This window comes from Anolis carolinensis, chromosome 2 (genome assembly GCF_035594765.1).
Source record: "Anolis carolinensis isolate JA03-04 chromosome 2, rAnoCar3.1.pri, whole genome shotgun sequence".
NCBI classification, from domain to species: Eukaryota; Metazoa; Chordata; class Lepidosauria; order Squamata; family Dactyloidae; genus Anolis; species Anolis carolinensis.
Genome location: NC_085842.1, coordinates 210571581 through 210596290, shown reverse-complemented (window position 1 = coordinate 210596290; position 24710 = coordinate 210571581). Strand labels below are relative to the sequence as shown.

At 41.0% G+C, this 24710-nt stretch overlaps 1 protein-coding gene across 2 annotated transcripts in view; it reads left to right on the top strand.

Moving 5' to 3' along the window:
- rarg (retinoic acid receptor gamma) overlaps positions 1-24710 on the top strand; it is a 157635-nt gene that overhangs the window by 5296 nt on the left and 127629 nt on the right. The gene's annotated exons all lie outside the window — the stretch shown is intronic.

The window sequence follows — 24710 nt, the reverse complement described above, 5'->3', positions numbered from 1 at the left end:
CATTTCTTTTCTTCTAGTGGCTGCTGTTTGTAGACCTGAATCATTTGTTGTGAGAGCAATCCACGATTTCGCAGTGTGTATAAGTCCATGGATATATTGTAAATTCTGAATAACTACAGTATGTTTTTTGTTGTTGTTCCATATAACACTTAGCATGCTGCAGGTTTGTTTATTCTAAGTGTCTTCAAGTTGTTTCCAGGCTTTGGCAATCTCAAGGCAACCATATCAAGTTTCCCCCCCACAAGATTTGTTCAAATGGGGGTTGACTTTTATTCCTTTGAGATTGAGGGGGTTGCCTACACTAGCAAATAAACTGTGCTTTTTTTCCACCAACACGTGGCCACTATTTTCTGTGCCAAGCACCTTCCTAGCAGAACCCCATTGCCCTAAGTTACTTGTCCTTGAGGAGCCATGCGTTCAACTTACAGGAAAGGAGACTCCACTTGGAGATTAGGAAGAAGTTCCTTACTGTGAGAGACAGTGGGACTCTCTGATTTGGACTGTGGTGAAAGTGCCTTCTTTAGATGCTTTTTAAACAGAGACTAGATGGTGATCAGTCAGGAGTGCTTTATTGTGAATTTCTTGCATAACAGGGGACTGGATACAATGGCCCATGCAGTCTCTTCCAGCTCCATAATTCTATTATTAGTCTTCCACAGCAGCTATCCCCAACAAAAAAGGTATAGATCTGTAAGTTTGGTCATCAGTATGGCAAGCATTAGAAAAAATGGAGGCTGGAGAAAGAAAAAGTCATCCCTGGTTGCACTTTGAAAGATGCCTTCAAGTAGTCTCCAGAAGACCCAATGCAATGCCTATTTGACCCGGTTGTTTCATTTCACATGTGCATATTTTTTTTTAGTTTGGAATAAGAAATATGCAGAAATATGCTGAACTGCTCTCCTTTTCTGTGGCTTTGGAATATATTTCTGTTGTTTTCACGTTATTTTGGCCCTCCTGCTATTTTGTTTTGGTAAAGAAGTAATGCTCAGGAACACATTGGCAAGACTGACTGTTTGGCACCACATTTCCTGAGTCTACATTGACCCTGCAGTGACCCTTGTAACGCCACGCATATCACATGCATCGTAGTGAGATCGCCATAACTGGCAACACATTTCCTCCTGGCAAATTCGCTTTATGTTAGGAAACGTTCCACATTTCTGATCCTTTTTTTTTCCAGCCACATGGCCATGGATATTCCGCTTCCCCCTCTTTGCCTGCAAACAAACATATTTTCTTTCAAGCGGATGTGTATTAATACTGATATAATGAGCTGCAAGTACAGTAGACTCTCAGTTAAGTGGAACTCAAGCAACTGAAACTCTGAAGCAACTAGCAAAAAATTGACCAAAATAATATTTTTTCAAAATGAAAAGAAAATCAATTTTTATAGTACAGTAAAATCAGTTAATATAAAATAGTAAACCTGTATTACATGAAGTTAAGTTTGTCTTTCTTTTCTTTTAGTTACTGTATTTCAATATTAATATCAAGTCAATGCAGAGTTTATGGTATGGTATAACATGGGGGTATGGTTTTAGTTCGACCTATTTTAATAGTCACTTTTAAGCAACCATAAAGTACAGTTATCTGGCATCTACCAGTCCTCATGGGTACTGGTTAACTGAGAGTCTACTGTGATTGCAGACACAGTCCTGCTATTTAATGTTTTCTCTTTCAGATTTTTCACCAATAACATTCTACTTCCAAGAAACGTTCCAAAATGTGCCCTTGGATCACATAGGGCTTCTGTGAGACCTTTTGTGCCATAGAATCAGAGATTGGAAAAGTTACATTTTTGGACTACGGCTCTCAGAATCCACAAAATCAATAGCCATCAGCCATGCTGATTAGGGAATTCTGGGATCTATAGTGCAAAAAAGTTACTATCTCAAGCTCTGTATCAAACCCCTGCCCAGTCCATGATAGAACATCAATATATTGTCCAGGGAATCTTCCCCACCTCAATTATTTATTGTTCCATCATTTTCTTGAACATATTTTTGAAATCACATTTTCTAGGAATAATTGCCATTCTTCCAAAGTTGACAGTTGCATAGGTGAAAGGCCAGATGGTATCTTCTCCCTCTGTTCACACACAAAAGGATGACTGGGCTGGCAATTGAGTCCTACCGCACCTGAGGCAATCGGCAGTTCAAAGCGATCAAGACTGCTTGAGTGATTCACCAAGCATTGCTGGCCAACAGGACCACATCTGGAGGAAAAGTTGGGAGGCTGCTCTCTGCACTCACCATCCTAGCATACACCATCTGAGGGGTTTATCTCACTCAGGCTGTTGGCAGAGCTGGCACGATGACCAGCTGCAGTTTTTGTGTTGCATGAATGGAGGTGAAGATGCTAGAACTGAGGTGCATCTAAAGTATGCATCTTTAGCTGTGGTTATTGTCTCATGTTCAAGCCCAGGGCACTGGACAATAGAAACGAGTCTCTATTGCACAAGTTAAACTCCTTGGAAGCGATGTGAGGTCTCCTGGTATCTTCAGAGGTCAGTGGAATGCAAGTTAGGGTTTTTCTTATCCCTATCACTCTTACAGATTCACCAGGTGCAGACGCAGGAGAGAACCTTCTTGATGGCTGCCCCAAGACTATGGAGCTCCGTCATATAGAAGGTTCACTTTGCTTCTGTTCCGCTTTCTTTGCATTGGCAGGTGAAGATATTTTAAAAATTCAAACAGTCATGAACTTTTAGCATGTTGAAAAAAATGAGGTTTTTTAAAATGTGTGTATTGAATTATATAGTTTTAGCCATATTTGTTTTTAATGTATGTTGTCAGTCAGCCTAGGCTCCCATTGTGGCAGCTAAAGAGAGATATAGGGATGTTGTTTTTTGAATCTAAAGCGTTTATCATGTAAAGCACATACGCACAGCTATGGCAGGATAAAAATGGATGGAGCTTGCTGCATGATGTTGTGTCTCTCTTGTAGTCACATTGCTGTGGAATTGTGATTCAATTGACATTTTCCATTGATGAGAAATTAGTGTTCTTCCCTCATTATTTCTTGTGCGGTAATATCCTTCATGGCAGTCCCGATATTGCAAGGCAGAGGATGATCTTGTGAGAATGCAGAAACAGCAGAACATAATAATAATAATAATAATAATAATAATAATAATAATAATAATAATAATAATAATAACAACAACAACAATAATAATTTTGGAAACAATAGACATTGACAAAATCACGATTTGCCAGCTGCAAAAGGCCACCCTACTGGGATCTGCACGCATCATCTGAAAATACATCACACAGTCCTAGACACTTGGGAAGTGTTCAACTTGTGATTTTGTGATACGAAATCCAGCATATCTATCTTGTTTGCTGTGTCATAATAAAAATAATAATAATAATAATAATAATAATAATAATAATAATAATAATAATAATAATAATAATAATAATAAGGCAAATATAGGTAGGAAGTGAGGTTGTACAGAAGGCTGATTGTGAAAATCTATATCCAAAAAATGCCAGATAGGAAAGTGATTGTTCCAATAATAGTATGTTTCCATTTGATTAAAGAATGCAGTTGTGATGAGACAACCATCTATTGTGATAAAGTCTTAAGAAGCCGGGTGTCCTTGACTTGCACTAAGTCATTGAGAGAAATAACTAATCTAAGACTATGGCAATTGCTGGCTACATGGAAAATAAGTATTTTCATCCAAACTACATCACTTTATTTGGGTAACTCACTGGGTAGCATTTAATCAGGTTTGTGTATGTTCAGTGAATAGGAAGGCTAACCAGGTATGCTGAAAATGGAGGTTTCTAGCCCTCAAGTTCTACAAATGGAAATGTGCAAGTAGCATTTTGTGAAGTTTTTACAAAGGACGTATCAGTGATTTTAAAAAAGGAGCATTACTGTCCTGTACAACCCTTTGTCCTTCTGCCATGATTTACCCATCGTTCTGCTGGGCTTGTATTTGGAGTCCATGCAAAGTAAGCAATGCATACAAATTGGACTTAATTTGCATAATTTTGCTTGCCGAATTTGGGTTTTTTTGGCACCAACACAGCTCCACAAATCACTGTCCTTTCATTGGCCTCTTTTTCTTTGCTGCTCTTTTGGCAGATTTCTTCTTACCAGTTATGCTACTGGCCAAAAAGTGTGTGTATGTGTAGAGGGGGAGCCTAGCCAAAGAAATTTGGTGGCTAGCCAAAATAAATTTTATCAAGCTCTTACTTCCCACTGCTGCTGAACGAGATAGTGAGCTAAACCCAAAGTTTGGAAAAACTATTTGGGGGACTATAGCTCCCAGAATTCCCTGACCATCATAATCACTAGCCATACTCTCTGAGGGATTCTGGGAGATGGAGACCAAAAAGCATAATTCCCTTCCCTCCTTCTTGACAGTATCTGACTATATTACCTCACAACCTCTGAGGATGCCTGCCATAGATGTAGGCGAAATGTCAGGAGAGAATACTTCTGGAACATGGCCACACAGCCCGAAAGACATACAACAACCCTGTGATCCCAGCCATGAAAGCCTTCAACAACAGTCTGACTATATCCATAATTACCCAGCCTTATAAATTCAGTCTCCCTCCCATATCGACAGATGTGGTCCTAGAGTGGTCACATTAGATAACTGGTTGAGGGATTAACTAGAAAGACTTAGGGAATGGTTTTTTTAAAGTGTTTTGTTTTGTTTTGTTTTTTAATTGTTTTTTACCTTGGTCTAGGGACTTTAAAAGCTATGGGATTTGAGTGGGAAGGAACTTCATCCAAGACCTGCCCTATTCCCAGGAAACAATCCAACAAAGCTATTTAGATTGACCTGCCCGGCTTGTTCTCCTTGTGATTGCAAACCAAAAAGGTGGCAGGTGTCAACTGGTGGGACGCTGGGGAAGGTATCATTCTCCTTGTATAAACATTTCACTACATCCCTTCATTTGAAGTATTTAAAGAACTTTGGAAGTGAGTTGTAGTAGAAGAACTATGAGCAAGATATCCAAAGGGTTACAGTAATTTGGCCCCAAAATATATATGTTTGAGTGGACTTCTACCCAGGAGCTGCAATGGTATAATGGGTTAAACCCTTGTCAACTGCTAACCTGAAGGTTGATGGTTCGAATCCACGAGATGGGATTAGTTCCTATCTGTCAACTCTAGCTTGCGAGGACATGAGAGAAGTCTCCCAGTAACACATCCGGCCTCCTCTGGGCAATGTCTCTATAGACGGCCAATTCTCTCACACCAGAAGTGACTTGCAGGATGTTCTCAAGTCACTTCTGACACGATAAAAAAAGTTGACTTCTGGGAGTCCCATATTTGTGGGACAATATCTGACAAAATATCACCTTGCTAGGCATTTTCTAAGTTCTCCAGCATGACTCTATAGTATTTTGGGCCATAAGTCTTTCATTCTAATAGGGTTTACTATTTTTTTTCTATCCCCTGTTGATAGGGGGGTGGGGAGGTTCATACTGTACGGAAAGCCTGAAGAGGTGGCTGTTGGAGAAGTCAAAGCCCATGGGAGATATTGCTGAGCCCAAACTTTTGATGAGTTCAGACATATTGACACATAATGAGTTGAGACATATTTCAAAAGTACCTACAGGTTATGGTAAGGGCAGCTAAGGAATAAAATTATGCACAGACATATGACTGTGAAATTATACCTGGGATCCTTCCAGACAGCTTTTATTCTGCAATCATCTTGCCTTATTTGCAGACTTTTATGGTGTGTGTGTATTTGTGTTATACATATGAATACTGTCTTTTATGTTCCTGGGTTTTTCCACAGTTTCTTCCATCATTTTTCATTCCACAAAGAAAATGGTTAAGAAAGAAATGAAATAAAGTATGTATGAATCCTTTAAAGGGGAGGCCACTTTAAAAGCCCTTAACCTGGAAGCACACATTGAGTTGTCTTATTTTTGAATTGTATTGGCCCCTAAAGACCACTATACCAACTTATAAACACACATTCTTCAACAGTTTACAGAAGCAAACTGGGACATTTGTGGCTGAGCAACATTAGCATGTGGTCAAAAGGCTAGGCAACAAGAGGACAAAAGTTCTTAATGAAGAAGAACACACAAAACTGCTTTTTGAAGCCGGGGAACTCTGGGAGTTATGTACTGAGTTTGTGAAAGCCTGCAACAAATTAAAACCCCAAATGAGCTGTCTGGAAGGAAAATAATCCCTCTCCCTATCCTCTCCCCCGCTGCCAAATTAATTGTTACCAAACTACTAATTTGAATGCAGTCTGCAGCAGTTTAGATATGCAAGAATGAAGGGGAAAGTGGGAGGAGGAGAAAGAGGCTGGGGCATTTTTAAAGTAGGTGATAAAGTGTGGCGATGGAAGTTTAATTGGGGCCAGACCAGTCTTCTTGCTACATACCTGTATAGGAAATATATTATCTTTAACAAACTTCCTAGGGAAGGCTTTACACTGAAAGGTGGCATAAAAGTAGATCAGTAAGGTGAACAAATGAACAAGCTCTGTAGTCCTGAGTATAACCCAGTCTTTGTATTAGAGCAGCGTTTCTCAATCTGGGGGTCGGGAAAGTGTCACCAAAGACCCTCAGAAAACATATATTAATTTGCAGTGCTCTCTGGAGGTAGGTGAACTACATCTTTCCTAAATCACTGTCAATTCCTCCCAAATCCCTCCAGTATTTTCTGTTGGTCATGGGGCTTCTGTGTGGGAAGTTTAGCCCAATTCTATTACTGGTGGGGTTCAAGGAGCTCATTGATTGTAGTTGAACTATAAATACCAGCAACTACAACTCCCAAATGTCAAGGTCTATTTTCCACAAACTCTACCAGTGTTCACATTTGGGCATATTGAGTATTTGTGCCAAGTTTGGTCCAGATCCATCATTGTTTGAGTACACAGTGCTCTCTGGATGTAGGTGAACTACAACTCCAAAACCCAAGGTCAATGACCACCAAACCCTTCCAATATTTTCTGTTGGTCATGGGAGCTCTGTGTACCAAGTTTGGTTCAGTTCCATTGTTGGTGGATTTCAGAATGCTCTTTGATTGTATGTGAACAATATATCCCCGCAACTACAACTCCCAAATGACAAAATCATTCCCCCCAACCTCACCAGAATTCAAATTTAGCATATTGGGTATTTGTGCCAAATTTGGTCCAGTGAATGAAAATGAATCCTGAATATCAGATATTTACATTACGATTTATAACAGTAGCAAAATTACAGTTATGAAGTAGCAATGAAAATGTTATGATTGGGGGTCACCACAACATGAGGAACAGTATTAAGGAGTCGTGGCATTAGGAAGGTTGAGAACCACTGTGTTAGAGGAAATGAGGCTCTGGGGTTCTTCATTTGTGGGATGATTTGACGTAGATGGGGAGGTTATTGTCCTGTTAATTAGTGTGGTGCTGTACCCACAACTTTTTCCTGGAGTCATTGTTAAATCTGACCTCTCCAAACACACATAATCATAATATGGAGGTTAACTAGGCTGTGAGTGAGGAAACTGGGCCAAGAAGATGGAAATGTTGATGGTAGACACCAGACCTGAAGCATGATTGGCTCAGCATTGAACACCTATTCTTTGGTTTGTTCTTTCCCGTGGCTAACAAGCGGGAAGCATTTGGAGGAAGCAGGAGTGTTGCTTTCAGAAACACAAAGGCAACCCATGTGAGCCATGCACCTGTGGGGTAAAATAGCCCTCCAGGAAAAGAAGAAGGTACAGTAGAGTCTCACTTCTCCAACATAAACGGGCCGGCAGAATGTTGGATAAGCGAATATGTTGGATCATAAGGAGGCATTAAGGAAAGCCTATTAAACTTAAACAAATTAGGTTATGATTTTACAAATTAAGCACCAAAACATCATGTTACACAACAAATTTGGCAGAAAAAGTAGTTCAATACGCAGTAATGCTATGTAGTAATTACTGTATTTATGAATTTAGCACCAAAATATCATGATATATTGAAAACATTGACTACAAAAATGCGTTGGATAATCCAGAACGTTGGATAAGTGAGACTCTACTGTATATGATTAGATACCCTTCGGCCTTCATCTTTTTAAATGGACTTTAATGTGACACAGCTTTGGGGTGGAAAATAGAAGGGAAAAGCAGCCATTGATATTCTGTTTGGCTGAGTAGTCTTGGCTGTACTGGGAATAAAATGTGCTTGTGGGTAACGGCTTGGGGCCGGGGGGAATCAAACTGTGTTACCTGTTGTGCACTACAAGTTAGAACAAGCTGTAGATCTGGTTTCCTTCACCGAGAAAAGTGCAAGAAATTGAAAAATCAGAAGTAAAACAAGAGACTTGAAATCCAACACTATCAGGGAAGCAGGCAGAAGTATGAAGCAACAGTCTTGTTTAGATTTGGGACTAGTGCAGGTGTAGACAAAATTACAATATTTTGACCTGGTCTATTATGGAAGGAGGTCCATGGAGATGACACTATGAGTTACTGCATTGGGCGACACTAATCCTAGTGTTTGAACTAAGAAGACAGCTGAAATTTTTTCAGAGCAGCTTTGCAAACGACCAAATTGTGCTATTCCAAAAGTAATATTCCTCTCTCTTAAGCTAAGCTCAGGAGAAAAGAAGCAATTTGTTTGCCAACTGAAGCTGGCTCTGCAGAACTACTCAGTTGATGGTGTTGCCATCAACATTCTCCCTCAGCTCACAAAGCAGTGTTGCTCTGTTAGAAGGACTTGCCATTTAAAAAAAAAAGTTGATAGAGGTAATTTGAACAGGAATATATAAATGTTCAGGTGACACTTTTAAAACAAGCTGCTATAAATTACCTTCTGGGAGGCAGGTAAGTCTTTGACAAGGTTGAAAGTCATTTAAATCTGTAAGACAAATACCTGTTGAGCACAGAAAAATGCTACATTATCTGGAATAAGCTGCCAGCTAGAAGTATGTTGTTTTCAAAATGTTCTCATTGTTGGTCTAAGCTATTTTGCTATTTTGGGTGTATCTACATTCTAGAATTAATGCAGTTCAACATAATTTCAACTGCCATGGCTCAACGCTATGGAATCATGGGAATGTAGTTTTAAAAGGTCTTTCGCCTCTGCAAAAAAGTGCAAGCTATAAATTTCAGGCTTCCATATAATTCAGCCTTGACAGTTAAATTTGTGGCAAACTGCATTAATATAGATCCAGTATAGATGCACCCTGAGATGGAGTGCCCTCTGTCCTCTAAAGTCATAGTAATACCTAACCCCAGTCTAGTTATTTTGGCACAAGGCAGAAAAGGACCATACCTGGCAGTCAGTTAACAAATTAAATAATTTGGGTTGTTGTGCATTTTCCCGACTGTATGGCCATATTCCAGAAACATTCTCTCCTGACGTTTCGTCCACATCTATGGCAGGCATCCTCAGAGGTTGCTGTTCTTTCCTGGAATCCATGATTTGTTGCGTGAAGTGGCTTCCGCACTTGGCTTGAAGGTATATCTAGCTCTGGCCAGTGTCTGTGTAAGGGGGCCTGTATCTTCATATTAGGTGATGAGAGGTATGATTGCGAATGTAATTTTGTGAAGGGCTAGCACCAGGGATAACACGATAGTTGGCCTTGCATATTCACAGGTTTTGTACCCATGAGTTCTATTTTAAAATAGTCCCCGAAACTCCAAAAAGCAAACCTCAATTTTTGGCATTGCATATCATGGGACTTGAATATCCATGAATTTGGATATCCTTAAGCGGCCCTGGAACCAATCTCAGCCGATACCATGGACCCACTGTATAACCATAGTAATCATTTGCTGCATTTTCCTTACTATTTAAAACAAGGGCTGCTGGTTCAATATCTTCCCAGACTCTAATTTCTAGGCTAAACCTGATATCTAGGGATGGCCCCTGGTGATGCCGTTAAGCATTGTGCACTAAATATGAACTACAGTTGCTCATAGCTGGTCATTCAGACACACAAACAATGCCAAAAAAATATTGTTTGGGAATTAATCTACAAATCTTGATGTGAAATGAAGGGAGTAACCTTTCTCATCTCCTTAGGGAGTTGGGATAAAGAACCTTTAATCTAGCCTACTGCTTTGAGCCAGAAGGTAGACGCAGAGCAGAGCGGAGGATGTGTTGTGGTGCTATAACAACTGGGAAAAAAAGGAGGAAACTCACTAAATAAACACATCTTTCTTGGAGAGCCTATTGCAGCAACAAATACAACTTTGTGGCTTGTTGTAATCTGCTGCTGTGCTAGCTGAGTTGAAGATTTGCACAAAATCCTTTCTTCTTGTCTGGAGAGCCCCCCCCCCCCCCAAAAAAAAACAAACAAAACAAAACTGGGTAATATTTGTCTCCTGCCTAGAGATAACTCTTGAAACCTGTGGCGGGCTGTGGCGGAGGCTGTTGAGCAACCAGCTGCAACAAATCACTCTGACCAAGAGGTCATGAGTTCGAGGCCAGCTCGGAGCCCATGTTTGTCTTGTCTTTGTTTATTTATTTATTTACAGCATTTATATTCTGCCCTTCTCACCCCGAAGGAGACTCAGGGCGGATCACATTACACATATAGGCAAACATTCAATGCCTTTTAACATAGAACAAAGACAAGACAAACATAGGCTCCGAGCGGGCCTCGAACTCATGACCTCCTGGTCAGAGTGATTCATTGCAGCTGCTCTCCAGCCTGCGCCACAGCCTGCCATGTTAAGGCACTGAATGTTCGACTTATATGTGTAATGTGATCCGCCCTGAGTCCCCTTCGGGATGAGAAGGGCGGAATATAAATACTGTAAATAAATAAATAAATAAGCCTGATGATTTTTGGCCAGGCCTTGAGATCTGGCTTTCCTATTTGAAATGACCTTTGTTCATGACCAAATACCCATTTAACTCATTATGAATAACTGCATATCAAAAGATGGCATGGGTGTATAAAGAAAATCACTTTGTATATACTCTTGTACAAGTTGGCGGCAGGTTTTGGGGCCATCATTATGAATTTTTATATGACCTGTGGGTAAGTCAAGTATCATTCCATAAAGAGGGGAAAGTGCCAGTGCTACTTCAGGAGGCCAGCTCCCCTTTGCTACTACTGCTATTTTCCCACTTGGATGTTTCAAAAGGCCAGAGATGGCACATAGTAGAGAGAGCAAAGGGGGCCATGTATCCTTTTAGAGATGGACTAAGCTCTTGCAGTTTCCCACTCTATTCAGAGAAGGGGGTGGTTCCTCTTTTTTTTCTTTTTCTTTTTAAAGAAGCATTAAGGTATAGTGTCATTCTGCAGACTGTGCTCTGGCGGAAATAACCTTAAGAAATGGGCTACAAAGTGGAGTCCATGACATGCGAGTGTGGAGAAGAGCAAACCACACACTTATTACACTCTGTCTGAGCCCTGCCATATGCACAATGGAGGACCTTCTTACAGAGACACCAGAGACACTCTAAGTGGCCAGCTTCTGGTCAAAGGAAATTTAGTCCAATGTCAAGTTTTTAACTTTGTGGTTTTTCTATACATTATAACTGTATTCTCAATTTGCTTCTGACACAATAAATAAAATAAATTCTGCACATTGACCCATGGATAAGTCGACCCAGAGTTTTGGATTACTTTTTTTTTTTTTACTAAAATGTCTAGACTTATACATGAGTATATAGGACAATATTAAGGCTACACAGAGTTTCAGTGAAGTTAGCTCTTGCCCTGTGATACGTGTGTGCCTCTCAAAAACATGCAGAGTGTTCCTCCCCCCCCCCCTAAGTATTTTGGTTAATTCCTCCTGCCCTAGCTCAATGCAGGCAGGGTTGTTTTACAATCCAGCTGCGGCCCCACCTCTTGCCGCCCACGTCCACGCAGGACTGCCTGGTTCCCACGCCAACTCTCACTTCCCCGTGGTGTCCCAGCCCAGAGTCACCTCTTTCCACAACACCCCAGGGCCTGTAAACACAACACCTCTTGACAGGATAGTGTGAATGCTGCATTGTCAGTTGTTTGAAAAAAACTGAGGATTTGGAGCTGGGTGTTGGCTTTGACATTTCTGGTTTGAATCCAGCCAAACAGAGGGCTGCAGCACGGATGGTGTGGTTTAGGGGAGTGGACGGGCAAAGCATTCCAAGATGGAGCGAGGAAAGAGGGGGCATTGGGGACAGGCTGGATAATGTGGAGTTCCCTTTGCCAGACGAACATTTCTGGGAAGTGCGGGCATGAGGCTTGGAGAGCTAGCCAACCCTGTGAACCGGTGCCATGCAAATCTTGACTTGGGAATCATCGGCAAAACAACCTCGCTTCCCCTGAGGCGTCAGACACCACCCTCCTGGCTTCCAAAGCCACTGGACTGGCATCTCCTGTTTCCGTGCCTTCTCTTGGACATAAGCCCAAGGGAGAGGGAATAGCGCTCACCCACACACATCCCTGTTGGCCCTACACGCCCTGTGAAATCCCTTGTTTGACCCCGATGTGAGGCTGGAACTTGCCACACCAGCCTCTTTGCTTGGCTGCCTGGGCCCACGCCTGCTGTGAAAGATGAGCTGGCAAGATTTTGAGGAAGGTTTTTTAAGGGACTACAGCTCTCAAAGCCATCAGTCAGATGTGATGCTGAGAGTTGTAGTTCATAATTTATTTTCTCCAAAGATGGACTACCCTGGACTTTTGTGTTTCTAGGACATCTGCCCAGTTTCATTTTACTTGGCATAGGTATCCTTAAAGGGCAAAAGAATAGTTCAGCATGAAATGAGTAACTTTCGTCAGTATCATTCACAGAAGTTGGGAATTTGATATGTGTTTCTGAGGGGTGCCTTACAGATAGTTCTTAGGTAGAACTGTTGCTGCCAGGAGACTCTTTTACACATGAGAAAAGATACTGTGGATATGAAAGTTATGTAGGATTTGTATGGACCCATATATATTTTTTCTAAGTAGGCAAATACCACATGGAGTAAATGGTTTTATGAACACAATAGCAAGAAGGACAAGAGCTTTAAAACACCTTCCAATGTTATGTTCAGAAGCTAAATGTTGCCCCTCTGCTAGCAGCTGTTTTAAATAAAAATTTAAAGGGGAAAAACCCTGATTATGTATTTCATTTGGCTCATTTTGACCCTCACTTTTTGTGTCACTTTTTCCATGAGTTGCATTGGTGGTTGTTTGATATTATTACTGTTGTATAAACCTTTGTTTTAACTTCTGTTTTATCATCTTCTTGTGTTTTAAACTGTGTATATTGTTAATGTATTTGCGCTGTTACTTTTGTAACATTGTGAGCTGCCCCGAGTCCCCACGGGGAGATGGTGGGGGGGTATAAATAAATTATTATTATTATTATTATTATTATTATTATTATTATTATTATTATTATGAGAGCTAAGAGCATATATTTAACTTGGGGCATGGTATATCACAGATACAAGATTTCCCTGACATGAACATAGGGGCTGCGTGTCCATTTTTGCTAGCTTGTTTTTCATGGAGTTGCTTCTGGATGACAGGATGAGCACAGGAAAACACAAACCACAAGTGTTATTTTTTTTGTTTCTTTTCTTTTTTTATTGCTTATGGAGTTTCTTTGGCTTATGGAGTTTCTTTTCAGACTGTAGTTGTAGAATCTTGACTACTAGTAAGAAGAATAAGGATGCCCTGGTTTCTTTGGGATACTTTCTAATGAGGAACAGCATCTCTTTTTCATAACTTTTCCAGAAAATATGTGAATCAGAAGCAGGTCGCACAGATTTCATGTGCTTTCATGGTTGTTGAACAGATTTCAACACTGAAAACTTTATCACTGTCTGTCTGCATCTCTTGTGTATATAGCAGCATATATAGAAGGGATCTGGTATAGCTGGACAATATTTGTATTGGAAAGCACGATGGGTGGCTCTAAATACCATTGAATCATACACTCCAATTGTCCCAATTTGGCAGTGACTGTCCAATTATTCCTCCTCTTTTGGCTGCTTTTAAAATGCCCCGGTTTCTCATCCTTCCTCCTTCTTTCACTTTTTTTGTCAGTTTACTTCATTTGGCACAGAGTTTGAATTGCAAAAGTACTTTGTACATAGTTAACAAAGGAGTCAGGGTGAGTAGGGAGCAAAATCTCGTCATTGTCAAAATATTCAAGCAAAGGCAAACTGTTGTAACCTCTACTGCCTTCTTCATTGTTGTCCACACATTGGCATTGCTTGGTCACGTATGTCGTGGTAGCTATCTGTGAAATATTGACAGGTATGCTAGATCTCTTGGCATGGGAAGTGTGACGGTGAGAGTGGCGCCATCTATATGTGGAACTGTAAGTTGCAAGATTTGAATTGTATCATGCCTGATTTTGCCTTTACCCTGTAAATGTAGTTGGATTGATAGGTTATTTGTAGCTGTCAATCAATGTTGTTTGCACCAGTTATATTGCTTCCTCAGCTCAATTGTTTGGCTCCACTTCTTCCTGGAGTAGGACAGTGTTTCCTTTTTTTCATTCCACCATCAAGCTTTCTACCAGATGGACGTGAGAGAGAGACTTGGCTCTAAAAGCCCTTGATTAAGTTACCTCTCAGCACCAATTCTGAGGTTCTTACCCTTGAGACTTATGCTTCATGTTCAGGGCCAACCTGGACGACGTTGAGGAGTCTCAAGTGCCTTCAAATCAGTTCTTTGGCACCAAAGGAAGACTGGGTTTTCAAACATAGGCCATTTGGACTGAGGCTGAGGATTGCTCCGGCATTCACAGCCATTGAGAAAGAGAGACCTGGAAAAGCTTCTCAGCTGCAGAGCTCCTTGGACCTAAGATAACCAAAGACTGTAATGTATATTTTCCTTTACCCCTTTGAAACTTCCAGCTTATTGCCTTAAAGGGATAACCTTTTGTGAACAATAAAACCAGTTTTGAGTTATCTACAGTGTTTTGGTCCTTGGGAGTTCTAGTTTCCCTAAAGGAGGGCAAGAAGCAATCCCCTGGGGAAAGATGGCTCTTTCCATGCCTCTTTCGCTAAGAGTTATAGCCCCAGGCGCGACGGTACAGGAAGTGAAGAAACAGCAGGTCGAGAAGCACCATAATCCAAAATGGGGCAGACCTGAGGATTTCTGAAACACTTGCAGGGAATGCTAGCATACATATCAGAGCAGATGTGCCCACAGATGGGCTCTGACTCTAGGGTTCAGCTACAATTGAAGGTCTTATTTGGGCTAGATGTGCTCCTTCCCGTTCTGGTCCTGTATTTTCCATGCCCCATTCTTTCAAGTCATTCCTGGATTGTTGAGCATCCCACCTCATTCTCTTTCAGAGTTGCTTTTTTGCCTGTCTCCCTGTATACAATCTGTCTTAGTTTGAACTGGGGTGGGGTACAGTGAGGGTCTGGTAAACCAGATGCCTATGCTGAAATTTCCCCTCTGCTCCCAAGACTCAGGGTGCGAGGTTGGGGGGAGGTGTGACAAGGCTTGCTCAGACTTTCCTGCCTTGCCGTCTGCAAGACAGGCCTCAGCTTGCTAGTCATAAAAAACGTGAGCTAATTCGGTCATGGAAAAAGGTTTGGGATTTCCCCCCCTCTTCTCTGTCTTTCTGGTGGAAATACCTTAAACATAAGTGTGATATTCAGGCAGTAAATGGGGGCTTTGTTCGCAGGCTGGAGCCAGGAGGCCAAGGGAAGGAGGGCTGAAGCTAAATTCCCCCCTGCTCACTCCACATACTTATTTTCTTTTTCCCCTCCTCAAATAAAGTCCCTCAAATGTGAAAGCTCAATTAAAAGCATTGCCAGGCAAACTTTAGAAGGCAGCAGATGGGGGATGATCTGGGATTGTTGAAATAATCCAACCAAGGGATTCCATTTTCTCCCTAAGTATTGTCTCCAAGCCATGGGTCATCAGGAGGTTGTTCTGGAGCCTGTTGAAAGGACCCTAGCTCAGTAGTGAAAGAGCAAGGTCATGCATGTATGGAGGACTTTCTCCATTCCACTTAGCAATTTTAATCATATAGGCAGGACAAGGAGGTTGGTGGCAATACACATTCTGGAATCAGTTGTTATGATTTTCAATACCCTTCAACCTTTTACAGATGACACATGTAGCCAAGCAACATCACCATGTGATCAAGATGGCAAAAAATATAAATAGAGAACAACAGACAAATTAGGCAAGGATTCAACAGTTCACCTGAGTCTACTGGAAAGGGAAAGATTTTGCTCATCTTCTCCTCTCTCTCCTGCTGAATTAAACTGAATGTAAGCAATTTTTACACTTTGAATTAGGTTTCCATCAATTAAAGAAATCTGAAAATAAGAAGGAACACAAGGGAAAGAGAGAAATTGGAACATTATTGCAATTGAAAAAGTTGGACAACATCAGATTGATCAGGTCTCTTCCCTGCCAGAAGGTTATGATTTCAATTCCGGGCCATATCATATAATAATTGGAACCACAGAGGGCATGTTGCCCTGTTCTTTGCAGATGCAGGAAATCTAACTTTGGCTTTCTAAATAATTGCCCATCCAGCCCCTGCTTAAAAACTCTAACAAAAGGAAGTAGTTTTCCGAGGCAATCTGTTCCATTTCTGAATAGCACAAACAATTTCAGCACTTTCTTTCTAATAGGTAATTGACATATTCTGTCTTAGAAATTGAAGTGGGTGAGTGTTCCGAAAATTCCAGGTGATTGCTCTACAGAATTGTATTTGGTAGTTTTGTTATATATTTCTTTTACAGTGATGGGCACATGGCGCCAGCACTTTCACATAGCTATATCCATCCCACGAACCATTGTGGTGCAGGGGTTTGAATGTTGGACTAGAACACGTGAGAAAACAGAGTTCATTAAATTGTACTGAAAGGCTTTTAATGTAAGTCGCTTTGAGTCTCCTTTATGGAGAAAAAAAGCAAGGTATAAACAAACAAACAAACAAACAACAAGATCCCTGCTCAGCCATGGAAAGCCTTGGGCAAGTCACATTCCCAGCATCAGATGAAGGCAATGGCAAACTCACTCTCAACACACTCTGCCAAGAAAATGCCTTGATATGTTTACCTTAAGATCTCCACGAATAAAAAATAACTTGAAGGCACACAACAATATCCACTCCAGTCCCAAAATCATCTTCTTAGACAATCAGCCTGAGTTCAGATCACATGCTGAGATGTTTTGCCCCAAGGTTTTCACATTGGCTTATATTAGACCATAGTTTCCCTTTTAATGCTCATTCCTCCCATCTTTTTGGAGCTCTTTGTGGTTTATTTTGTTGTGAGATCCCTCAATGTTAATATTGTCTTTTAATTACCCTTGAAGCTATGAAATATTCCCTATTCAGAGATGGCTTTGATAGACATACATTCAGGGTGAAAAATCTAGAGTCAAAAGACAGATAATGTTCACTTCCAATTAACAATGTTGATTTCAGTTGTTGAAGGCTTTCACAGACAGGTCTTCCCTGTAGAGATGTTCAATGTATTACTGAAGACTTTCACAGTTGTTTGCTTGGTAGCCATCATTGTTTCACCTATGGAGGTCAAAAACAACAAAGGTTGTTTAGGAGCCAAAAGTCAACACCTCTGTTATATCTTCTGTATTGCCAAACTGGTGTGCACAAATGGAGAAAGAGGGAGAAATTAATACGATGGACCTTTGTGGCTGGTTTGGGACTGAGCTTTTCAGGAATACCATGGATTTTAATTGTGGCCATATCTGTTAACTAACTGGCATTGTTATGGTGGAGGAAGATTATTGTAAGTTACAATTAAAACTTTAGTGGATTCACCACATCGATTTGTTGGTGATTACAGCTGTGGTAGTGAAGTAAGCTCTGCTGTATGAATCAGGAATGATGCAGCGTAAGACAACACTGTGCTGATGCCATTTGCAAAGTCCAGCAGACCTAGAGCAGCACCTGTGTCCCGCATAGCTTTGGAGAGATTCAATTTTTGTGTTTTTACATGTTGTGTTAAGGCGACTGCTGCTATCACATTGGGCCAAATGTTTTGAGTAACTGGAATATGCTGGAATAGTCTTCAGCTATGCAGGATGAGTTTTACCATCCAGCAAAGTGAGGAAGGTGCTTCAGGGAGAAATGATGGGGAATGGAGATGGTCAGCATGGTGGAGGTTGTTGCGTATACTCTCACCCCCAGGCCAGAGATAAACAGCTTCAAAAACGTCAAGGATAGCCAAAAATGACCAGATATTTATTGAGTCAAGAGTAAGGTATATTTAAGGCTCACAGAAAAGCTGGCATATAGATGCCAGCCTCTCTTGTAAAGGAGGGACAATGGCTTATATTAAAACAATGGGTTATATCTACCAGTTAAAAGCATCTCATGCCCCTTTTGACTAATAGGAATTTGACATCTATATTTCCCCACTTGTCTGGTCAGGAGGATATGGCTTTGCTTGCTCGCATCATTTCCTGGCCCCTAAATATGGGCATATGTGCATTTCAGGTAAAAACAGCTATCAATCAGGCACTGGCCACTATTTGGGCCATCCAATCATAAAGGAAGGCAGAAGCATAACTCAGCAATTTCTGCACAGTGGTGCTTTGGAAAAAACAACCAAAAATTTGATTTTGTTGTCAAAGGTTTTCATGGTCAGAATCACTGGGTTGTTGAGCATTTTCTGGGCTGTATGGCCATGTTCCAGAAGCATTCTCTCCTGACGTTTCACCCACATCTATGGCAGGCATCTTCAGAGGTTGTGAGGTATATTGGAAAACTTAGCGAGGGAGATTTATATGTCTGTGGAAGGTCCAGGGTAGGAGAAAGAACTCTTGTCTGTTTTAGACCGGTGTGAATGTTGTAATTAATCACCTTGATTAGCATTAAAGACCGTACAAAAGTTTGATTTTTGACTTGCAATATAAGCTGCGTTTTCCAAACCAGTGCTTCTCAGGTTATTTAATATGGGGCGGGGGGACTATTTTTTATGCTGCTAGTATTCTCCCAAGTGCAATAGAAAAATCTTGTCACTGTATTGAAAGTGAAGTTCACCACTGAGTTTGGCCAGGATGGTATCTAGTACAGCCAGTCCTGGAGTTACAAACATCAGACTTATAAACAACTCATTGTTAAGAACAGGGGTGAGACAACAGGAAGTGAGAGAAATCTACCTCTAGGAAGGAAAATTCATTCCTGGAAGAGTTATCATGGGGGAAAGGTGTCTCTACTGAAGCTTTATCACCGATTCTTGTTTCAACAACAAGCCATTTTTTTTTCAAAATCCAGTTATCACAGGGACAGAAAATGAGGTGAAATCTTCTGAACAGGTGCAGAGATAACAAAACAAAGACTACGGTGGTGTTAACCTTTCCCTGTGCTATTCAAGCCATCTATCTCTATCTATCTATCTATCTATCGATCGATCGATCGATCGATCGATCGAGTTACACTTTAAAATGTACCTGTTCCAACTCACATACAAATTCAACTTAAGAACAATCTACAGCATATTCATAACTTGGGGACTGGCTGTATAGGAGCGGTGGTAATGGGGATTGACATCTTCTCCTACATCACAGATAGAACATTGTGTTCAGCTCGTCCTGATGACATTTCCCACTGACCCACATAGGCCAGTGGGTCCTTTTATTTGCAATCCTTTGCAAAAGGAATAAAGACCCAAAATGAGGACATAATTATGTGGTAGGATGAGTTGAGGCAGGGTAAGTGTCAAGCAAACATGTCTCATACAAATAGCATTGTTTCTCCTTCAACCTCGGAAACTGCTGGGCCATCTTGATGTCTCCAGCTCCTAACCTGGGTGTTTTGATGTGGCCTCCCAGAGGCGCCAAAAGTGAGTCTACAGCACAAAGTACCTGGCCAGCATCCAATGTATCTCAGTCCCTGTCACAGGGGCCAGCAGAAGTAGTTTTTGCTACACTAAGCAAAACATGCATGTTTGATGCCTCACCACTTATTTTCCTGAATGGTATGGGGAAGAGGGTGGCCGTATTAGGAACCAGAGATTTCTTCTGTCCTCTGTGATTTTCCTGACTCTTGCCCCTTGTTTGAAAAGGTAATGGAAGGAAAGCCTAAGCCTAGCATTGGGGAGACCACAGTACAGGTGCATATCCATTGTCACAAAGACTCGGGAAAGGCAATTCTATTTCACACCTCCCTCAAAGGACTTTGCTATTACCTCCGTACCACATGAATTCTGCCTATATTTTCTCACGGCTGGGGCATCTCTACGATGTGAGAGCTTAATGAGGTAACCTCACAACACTGCCATGTGTATGCACATAGCACACAGCAGGATCAGACCACAGTTTTACCTGTTGCCATAATGCCACTAATTATCTGGGGGAGGTCAGGTTAGGGTGACCAGATGTAATCAGAGGTGGGGTTCTTGCATCATATGCACTTTGCTTTTTGTGGGAATGCTTTGTCACATCTGGCACGGGAATAGTTGCAAGCGGCTTAATAAATCCCCTCTCATGAATCCATGAGAAGCCCAATCCTCCTTTTCAGCAAAACTCTTGAGCCTGAGGATTGGTCTCTTGCCTCAGCTGTTTGAACACGAGCCTGAGAAAGTCCCTTGCGTCTTGAAATCCAGACGTTTTCAACTATTGGAGATGCTTTGTGAGTCTGCATGGCTAGCCACTGCATTTTATGTTTTCAGAAAGCAAAGGAAAGGGGAAGCGGTCCTCACACATTTATCCCAATCTCCCTAGGTGTAATCTGAAACCTGCATGACACCTAGTGCAAGCTTAATCCATTTAAGTCTGGGCCTCTTCTTTTACTCTATGATGAGACCCTCACCATGCAAACTTCATGACTTCAAGTCAGCTTTTACCTCTTCCCTTTCACACGCAGAGACACTCCCCAGTGCTTTTTCTTTTGTTGAAGAAATCTGGTGATCTCAGAGTCCACAATTTTATGGCTATACTGGGATGATCCTAATAAAGGACTGTGGACTTTGAAATACCCAGTAGGTGGCTTTGAGCAATCCTATTCCATACAGAAGTAATCATCAACACTCACAATTTGCCCTGTCTGGAAAGGCAACATTGCATGTCCCCAGATACCTATAATACTTGAGTATAATACCTCAATAACAAAAGGGAAGATGTGTAGACTCTGTACAGCCTGAGGGAAACAAATGGATATTCACAGCACAAAAATGCCAGAGGTATAGAAAGACCTCATGGCTACACCCAGGTCCGTATGTTCCATGGTTCCAGTTCCAATGTCCGCAGGGCAATTGTCTCTCTCCTTTCTTCTTTTCCCCCAATCTCCACACCCGTTGGGTTTTAGAAACCACTGCCTGTTCCACTGGATGTGTGGACATAGGCATCACCTACTAGATGAACTTTGAGAACATATTATTAGTTTCACCCTTGTGTCATTCTAGCATGGTGTAACCAGGCAACTGTTTTATTTTATTTAGAGAGCAGCATCCCTTCCCTACCCTCAAGGCATGTTGCACTGTATATTCTTATCTTACCTTTATAACTGCCCTGAGCACAGTTTAGCTTGGAAGTGAACTTGCTCAGGAGTGGGAAGTGAACCTGTGGCTCAGTTGCAATTTCAGTGATGGATTTTGGCATAGTTTTCCAGCACCGTCTTCTGCGACACTGCCAGCCCTCCAAATGCAAGCAAGAAAGGAGGAGAGAATTTTAGTCAGGTGAGAGATTTTGCAAGGTGTCGGGGATACAATAGGTCTTTGTTTTGAGGCGGTGTGAACTGTCCTTTGATTTTGCTTTTACTTTAGTACTGTCACTGACTTTGGATAGACAGCACTGAGGGGGTGCTTTAATTCTTTCCTTCTGCAATCTCAGTTTTGGGATGGCTTTTAAATATAAACTTTGTGGCTACAACATCTGGCCTGACTTTAGGAGTTTTCTGTTTTTTCTTTCCCTTAATATTAACCTACTCTGATGATGAGTTCAGGAAAATTCAAAAGCTCCCACACATTTTGGGTATTTGCTCTTAACAAAGATATTGCTGACATGTGTTTCTGTTTTAGTTTATGGGCAAGTGTGCCTAGCCTTTTCTTCCCTGTCCTTTTCCTATTGGGTTGGATGGGGAAGCTGCTGTAACAGGGGCACTTTTAATTAGGAAGACAAAAATGATTGGATACTGTAACTAAACTTCAATAAGTAACAGTGGAAGATGATCCAGTTATATTATCACATCATGTCCAACATACAAGGAGCTCTTGGTATCCACTGGAGTTTGGCTCCAGGTTCCTGGGGATATCCAAATCCATGGATGCTCAAGACCTATTCTGGAGTAAAATTATGCCTCTTATAAAATGGCAAACAACTCAAATAAACTTAAGGGTCTGTGAAATGGTAGGAAGTTGTAGCGAATATGCCTACACATCAGCATTGTGCTTAAGGTGCAGGAAAATAAGGCTTTACTTTTTGGATTTTTCCTCCTGAATATTTTTGATTTATGGTTGGTTAAATCTGTGGATGAAGAACCTGTGGTTGTAAAGGACCAGCTTACTCGTGAATTTTTCCACTTATACCCATCTACACTGAGTATTTAATGCAGTTTGGAGGAAAGTGGTTGCACTGTGCAGATATAGGAAATCCTGGAACCAGTTTTGGGGCCTGGATGGTGATACAAAAACTACAGACCACTGATGCACATTAAGGACTTTCTTTTATGTGCTTTTTTGGGAGTTCGTTGCCTCTCAGAGCAGTTTGAAGCTAGATTTGAATTGATTAAATGCTTAGTGTAGATGTTTTCTCCACCTTGACATTTTAGAAATTGGAGACTGAGGAGTTTTTTTTCTCATGTCAGGAAAGACTTGAGAAACTGCAAGTCACTTCTGGTGTGAGACAATTGGCTGTCAGTAAGGACGTTGCCCAGGGGACGCCCAGATGTTTTGATGTTTTACCATCCTGTGGGAGGCTTCTCTCAGATATCCACATGGGGAGCTAGAGCTGACACATTAGAGCTCACCCTGCTCCCCAGATTTGAACCACCGACCTTTCGCTCAGCAGTATGTAAAGGGTAAGTATGGGTAGTATGTAAAGTAAAACAAAGTAACTCATGTATCAGGATAAATGGAGCAAGAGTAGTTTTCTTTGACTGCCTGCCCTCCAATTGTTTTGCATTAGAGCTACCATTTCCCCCAACCAAAAATGGCAAATGTCAAACTGGCTGGGCATATTGGGAGGTGTAGACATACATTTGGAAGGCAACAAGGTGGAGAATCCCGGGGAAGAAAAAATGGCTTTTGTTCATTCAGGGATTTCCCCGTAGTTTTTTTTTTTTTTTTTTTTTTTAGTTAAAAGCAGGGAATGGAGTATCAGGGAAGGTAATGTCCTGTGCACTTAAGACTTGTCCTGAAATTCTTGTTGCTGGACTCATCCTCTAAAATGTGGCCTGGAGTAAATTTCTTTCTCTCAACGTCATCTTTATGGAAGTAATATACTGCTGACGTATATCCCAGGAGATGTTTTGAAGACAAATATGAGAAGATTGGGAGATTTTGTTCATGTAGGTCACCACCACTCTGTGTGGCGCAGAGGTAACTGGATACTTTTGCAGTATCCTTCTGTAGTTATTTTTCTGCAGTTCTTGGTAGCATGTATTTATTATTCAAGTATGTAAGAACGGTCCAGTTTCTGGCAATCATTTTTCCTCCATGGATTGCCAGAGTTGCTTCCCTGTGCATTTTCAGTGATTTTTTTAAAGAACGCTTGAGATAAAACTGTTTTCCAACAGACCTCACAACCACCGAGGATGCCTGCCATAGATGTGGGCGAAATGTTAGGAGAGAATGCTCCTGGAACATGGCCATACAGCCTGGAAAATTCACAGCAACCCAGGGTTTGTACTGGATTTCACTTGAACTGCTGTGGCGACATCCTATGGAGTCTCGGATTTGCAGTTGAGGATGGACATTTAGATGTCTCAACCAGGGAGATCTTATGGCTTGCTAAACTACAAACCCCAGAGTCCTCCAGGATGTTGTCATGATAGTTAAAGTGGAGTATAGTACTATGATAGTGTTGCGTGATAAGTTAATGTATTTAAAGGCAGAGGGATGATGGTCTGCTGTACATAGTCAAAGCACTGTTGGATTTGTGATTTTTCCATCCACATCCATTTATTTTTATTTTTATGGCATACTTCAAATTCTAGCTCTGTCAACTGACTATAAGGAAATTCAAGTTTCCTAGGATGTTCTGGGCAGTATATAAACCAAAGCAATAATGTGAGGAAATCCATCTGAAGGCTGTAAATGAGGGATGGACAAATCTGTCAGTATTTTGTTCATACTTTTCCATATGTGTGCATTTTGTGCACAATTTTACTAAATATATGCATGTTTGCAAGCATTTTCCTATATAATTGTTTTTTGCTAGTATTTTGTGTGCACTTTCTTCAATATACATATTTTTGCATGCATTTTATAAGATGGATAAACCCTGTTACAAAATTCAGTTTACATATTTGTGCAAAATTGCATAAGCCTACATTAAAAGGGCAAATAATATTCTCTTCCATCCTTGTTATTATTGTTATTATAATTATTTATATCACACAATTTGGGATTCAATAATCCCCTGTTAATTTATGGACCCATGAATTTCATAGAGTTTTCATAGCCAAAAAATAGAGGTAATTTTGCCATTCCGTCCCCTGAAACATAGCTTACAGTATTTGGTATTCGCTAGTGGTTTCCATTCAAGCACTAACCAGAGCTGATCTTGCTTAGATTCAAAGATTTTAGGGTGGCTCCTTCCTAATTTGCTTTTTGTACCCATTTCTTGTGCCTTTTTAATGTTTTATGTTTTTTATATTTTTAGTAGTCTAAAAATTTGTGTGTAGTTTTTATTATCTTG